Source organism: Rattus norvegicus, chromosome X (genome assembly GCF_036323735.1).
Source record: "Rattus norvegicus strain BN/NHsdMcwi chromosome X, GRCr8, whole genome shotgun sequence".
In the NCBI taxonomy this organism is placed as follows: Eukaryota; Metazoa; Chordata; class Mammalia; order Rodentia; family Muridae; genus Rattus; species Rattus norvegicus.
The window spans coordinates 141,617,889-141,623,916 of NC_086039.1; the positions used below are offsets into that span (position 1 = coordinate 141,617,889).

Genomic DNA, 6,028 nt, shown 5'->3' on the forward strand with positions numbered 1-6,028 from the left:
GACTGGAATGAATATTGATTTTCACAGAGCTTAATGGTTTATTCTGTGAGATATTGAAAGAAATACATGTTTAAATAAATGCAGACAATGGAGGATACAAAATAAATGGAGACAATGCTTGTGATATTTCAGAAAGAAGAAACAACTCTTTTGGGGGCATTTTATGATATTGTGGCTTAATAATATATAGAAGTGAAATCTAATATGTTTGACTAGGACAATGCATTTGTGATGAGAAATCACTTATGAGTAATAGGAGACAAGAATCATGGAAGCAAAATATTCTAGGGAATATTTATTGGGGTCAGCACATGCTGACCAAAGAGGGCCAGGGCTGAATCTCATGTTGGCACTGATTTTGGTGAATTATGTATGTGATTCTCCCACATACTACTGGATTGTAAGGCTTGAGAGGGTCATGGAGAGCAGTCAAAGTTTGGTACCATATGGCAGGGTCTGAGTCCCTACAAAGAGGAATTGAATGTCTATTGGTGAAGGTAAAGCCTCAGTTGCAGTATAGACTCCATAATTGAAGGAGTAATAGAAAAAAGCTCAGATTTGGCATTGTGTGACAGGGTGGGGTCAAGAGAGGCCATTTGTATAGATGCAGCCCTCAGATGATGTGGATGCTAGAATAATGGAGATGCCATTACCATGGGTTGTCTACCAAGGACAGCAGCAGATGTAAAACTGAACTAGCATGAATTTACTAGACAAGCTATATGCATTGAGGACGGCAGAGTTGAAGAGGTGCTGTGACATAAGCCATTTAGAGCCCAGAAGATCATGAGTTAGACTAAGATGTCAGACACTGAGCTTTTTATTCTGTTGGATTTTGGTTTTGCTTAGATCTGATTGCAATTGTACCCTGGTTCTTCTTTTTTGGAGTAAGAGAGCATTACACTTGTTTTGTTATTTCATAGGGTCCCAGAATTTAAACTTAGAGTTTTAAAGAGACAATGAACTTTTAAAGTCCTTTCATTTTGAAAGACTTTTTTAGGACTTGCAAAGTTGTAGACTGTTTTATGTGATGAGAGTAATATAGAATCTTGGAGACAAAGTATGATGGTTTAACAGTGATGTCTTTATGTGTAAAGATGACAAAGGTTAGATTGTGCTAATTCATTTTTATTGTTGAAGTTTCTCAAAGTAGATAAGAAGTTTCTCAAAGGGAAGAAGTAACCTTGACTGAGGAATTGCTTAGATCAGATTGGCCTGTGGGGAATACTCTTGATTCTCGTTGATATTGCAGGGTCCATTCAACTGTAAGCAGTGCCTTACCTAGGCAGGTAGGTATGGGCTGTATAAAAAAAAAATCTAGCTGAGTATGAGCTAGGTAGCATCCACTGAGCAGCATTCTTCAATGGGCAATGCTTAGTTCCTTCCTTGTAGTTTCTGCCTTGAGTTCCCTCAATGACTAATTGTGACCTTAAAGTGTAAGGCAAAATAAATCCTTTCCTGCCCAAGTTGTTTTTCGCTTGTTGTGTTTATCACAGCTACAGAAAGCAAACTAGTACAGTGAGTAAGTTCTTCTCAAAGCCTCCTGAGTTGACCTGTGCTACCATCTCTCTCTAGTCACACAGCCTACATGCCTCCTTCATAGTTTAAGTGGGCCCACATTTTATTTATAAAATAACTTCACACAATGTAAATCATACTTAATTTTCACTCCAGTAGGATTGTCTCTTCAATAATGCAGCTTAGCTGACTTTGCTCTGTGCTAGCAACATATCCAGTCCTTTCTCCAAACAGCTGTTGTCATACTGCCATAATGCAATCTTTTTGTCATCTTTTCTACCTGACATGCAAACACTCTGAAATGAAGAATGTGGTCTCTGCAACTTGCTGTTGTGCCATCGATGTCCAGTACAATGTGATTTCATACATTTTTTGATGAAGTGAATATTTTGGTTGGCTAATTATTTATACTGAAAATTTACACTTAGCTTCATCAAATAACTCAATGTTTGTTAGATAATTACCTATGTATCTAAATATTATGCAAAATAATCTGTGTAAAAAATTGGTCTTTGGGGGGCCTTTGTGTAATAAGTGCATCACCAAGATTGTGGAATAAAACTATTTTATTTATTTTTGTTTGTTTGTTTCAGGCAGGGTTTCACTTTCAGTACAGACTAGCCTCAAATTGGTGATTTAGTCTCCTGAATGCGGAAGTTACAGGTGTGTGCTATCACACAACATTCTAAAATGTTCATTCATTTCATATTTCAAAGCTCTAGCAGGTAACTGTAATGTCCATAAATTGGTCTTGTATGTAGTATACATTCCATCTGTCTTACCATAAAACTCATAGAAAATAGTCACTAAATGCCATGTCCCTCAGAACCTATGAATATGAACATTAACAGAGTCTCTATTACTGTGAACCCTTCATACCACTGGATAAATATAAAGTTGTTTGCAGCAGTATGAAGATTAAAGCATATTAGTTCCTGGTTTTGTCTGGACCTTTCTAGAATGAAGATACATAGAACATATCCCCAAATCTCAGGAATATATAACTACTCAAAAATAGTTTGGTATATTTGTGCTCATAAATATTAGAAAAATGTGCTATATTAGTTTAATGAAATGTAAGCAAAAGGAAAACAAATTATAATTTCTGAACCATATAATTATTTTCTATCTAAATCAACCCACACAAGGGAATATATCTGTATCATGAACCCTGCACAACTGTACCACCAGTCCTGAACTCTTCTATCTAGTGGTATTTACTTGTATCTTTTCATATCCTAACCACCTTTCCCTTAAATGTATCTACACAGGCAGTAAATCCTCTCAATGACCACCAGTAAAAAGTAAGTTAGTTCTAAAAAGGAATGCTGAGATTTCCCAACCAAGTGGTTTTTATCCTTTGCAACATTTTAAAATCACACAGGAGAGTTCATAGAAAATATACCAATCTGACTTCTCAAATAAAGTCATTAAAAATCTCCATGTTTAGAGGGATAGGCTGGACATTAGAATGTTTCCATATGCCATGGAGGCAAGATTGGTAGCCACATTGCCCAAAGTACAGAATAGCTAGAACATAGAAGGTGAGGATTAATGACACTAGCAAAAAGAAAAGACTGGAAACATTGATAAACCTCTGGAAGGTTCTAATCCCCGTCAAGGAGTTTGACCTCTGTTCTAGTGGCTAATCGAATAGTAATCAAGAAGTAATACAATCCATTCAGGAAATTAAAGTTCTTTCTAAACTTTTTCTCGTACATTCTATGAAGTAAATAGGGTAGGTGATTTTAGATGTCATTTTTCATTACAGAAAATAAACTGTTGGTAGAGTGATCATTTCTACTCTACAAGTGCTAAGACTAATGGCTATCCAACTCTATCATTGTCAACTAAATGGAGGGTTTTTTGAAGTATATAGTCAGTTTAAAAGAGGACCTACTGTCTTAGGGGATGTTTAGAAACTGACAATCGACTTCTGCCTCATCAAAGTATTGACCCCAGTGAAATGGCCAAAGCTACAGACAGGGCTTTTCTTGCTTTGGAAACGAAGACTGGTAGCTATGAAAATCTAGGTCTAGACCCAGCTCTTCCCTTACAAGAATGGGTCAAGAGTCCAGTACGGTTGTGTGTTGAGTTGAATTGGACACTGCTTGTACAAATGTTAACTTCAAATAATTATTTAAAAGTATGCTTTAATTTCTAGTCTATTTCTAGGCCATATTGTGCATGTAGCTTCCAGCGATGTGAACTGTAAATGTACCATTGTCTGTGCATGTGCCTGAAGGCACCTAGAGAGATATTTATTTATTTGTTTATCACCATGATCTCTTGAAGGGCAAAGGAATATTTCATGTTGAAATTGGGTGAACTGTATTTGGTTAATCTCTTTTCAGGACCCCTGAGGATTACTTTTCTTAGTCGTAATAATGCCTATGATTTACATGGGTTTGAGAAAAGAGTCTGTTTGGTAGGCATCAGTTGGGCTCATAAGCAGCTGCACGGGTATAGACAGACTTCTTCCAAATGCAAAGGAGGCCACACATGTGGATCTAGTTCAGAATGTAGTCCCCAAACCCATGTGCTGTGTATTTAAAGGCCAGAGTCTTATCTTCTTCCCTGTGTCCAGCTAATGTTAGCTTCCTTTTCATCTTTGTGATGCACAGAGAAGCAGCACATCTGTCTGAAATTCTATTTGCTTTTCCATTGTCATCTGGAAAAAAAGGCTGCTGCTAATGAAGGTGGCGAATTAATATGGATTACTCAGGACTAAATATGATGGGCACTCTCAACAAACACCTGCATCATTACTGGCAATTTTCTGGGACCAAATGCTGTTTTAGGGAAGATAGAAGCTACTGTAATTGAAGTCTTGGGGGAAATGTGACCCTTTATGCCTTCCCTTGAGCAGAAATTATCACATGTTGTTATGTTGAGGTAAGCATAAAATTTCAATTACATATTGGGATCTGAAACTGAGAATGCCCTACTTTGCCCTCGTTTAATTCCCTGGCGATGTCAGCTGTTTATCCCTTCCCTTGCTGGGTAAGAAAGGATTAAGGATTTAAAAAAAAAAAGAAAAAAGAAAGAAATCACTAAAACCAAGAAATCGTAATCCATGTAATTACTCTAATTGGCTAATGGGAGTCTTTTCTCAATAGCAGACCGTTTCTCACAGTTTACGGACATGTGTTTATGTTTTGAAAGGATTTGGTGAGTGTGGTTCACTTTTAGGTCTTTCACTACATGGGTGTGCAGAAAACGTGGCTCAGGCACTTGGAAAACTGGTGCAGCCCTTGAATTTTACTCTACATCTCTTCTTTTCCTTGAGTTTCCACCTCACTTGTTTGTTGAGATGATGCCTAATGAAGTATTCATTGATGACAGCCTCGTCACTAATAAAACATAAATCCAATTGGGCTCTCTACATACCATTTATATGCTTGAAGGAGGCAGCAGTGTGCGCTGGTGCTTGTTTCCAGCTGCTTTCTTGTCATTAGCTTTTAATTTCAACAGCTACCTACTTGGGCTGCCCCTCTCTTTTCTCAGCTCAGGTATTTGTGCTGTTATGGTGATTGTCAGTTCTGTTCTGCTTGAAAGGTTTCCGTGTATGTTGCTATGGTTACAAGTGCCGGAATTGGAAAGAAATGAAGGGGGTATCAAGGGTTTGACGTAGCTGTGATGAAGGCTTAGTGCTGAAATGTTAGCTATTACTTTGGTGGAATCTATGTTATTTGACAATGAATCCATTTTAATAGAATATTTAAATGCATTTGTGAATATATGGCACATCAAGGTGGAAATATAGGTAACTGAATTTAAAGCAAATGAATATTTTAAAACAGTTTTGAGTGTATACCCTATGGGACACTTGGGAACTAAATGAGCACTGTAAGTGTAATATGTAGACTCACCTAAGTAATATGAGCAATTTTATTAGCTCTCTGCAGCTCCTTAGAATGCCAACCTTTTCTTATTTCCTTTGTTTGTTTTCTCCTTTTCCTCTACAACAGAATGGAATTCTGTGGAGTTGCTATTAAGGAGATGAGCACTTTAGTTATTAAGGTGTCTGGGGAGATAGAACTGATGGTGAAGCTTCCCCAAAGTCCACTTGTCTCCTGCTGGAAGTGGTAAAGAGCTGCCTGGGGATTGGCTGCTTCTGTCTTTGCAATTGGGGGAACCTGAAGAATTCTGAAGGCTCTGGTGCCTTCGCTATGTACCTAGTTATTCAAGACACCGATCTCTTTCTCACATAGCTCAAGGGGCTGCAGCTTCAAGTTGCAAAGGCCACCTCCACCTCCTCTCCTTAAGCTCCCTTCCCTTTGGCCCTACGATTTGCAAAGGCTTCTTCTGCTCTGCCCCAACTCTCACAGTACTTACTCTACTGCTTAGTTTGCTACTCCTTCATATTTGTCGACTCAACGGAGTGCAGGCACCTGTTTCTCTTCTTTAAAATACATTTGATTTTGAAAAGTCTCCAACTAATCTTTCTGCCTTCTTCCCGCTCTGCTTACAATTGCTGTATGAACTCTACCACAGAATCACAAGTTTA

The 6,028-nt window shown here is 38.0% G+C and overlaps 1 long non-coding RNA gene across 1 annotated transcript; it reads right to left on the reverse strand.

Moving 5' to 3' along the window:
• Window positions 1-1,112: 1,112 nt before the first annotated feature.
• LOC134484025 (uncharacterized) lies at window positions 1,113-5,041 on the reverse strand. Its single transcript, XR_010061341.1, has 2 exons — window positions 4,909-5,041; window positions 1,113-1,300 (listed from the first exon to the last, which is right to left on the reverse strand). It is a non-coding gene; the product is annotated as an uncharacterized LOC134484025 (long non-coding RNA).
• Window positions 5,042-6,028: the final 987 nt, after the last annotated feature.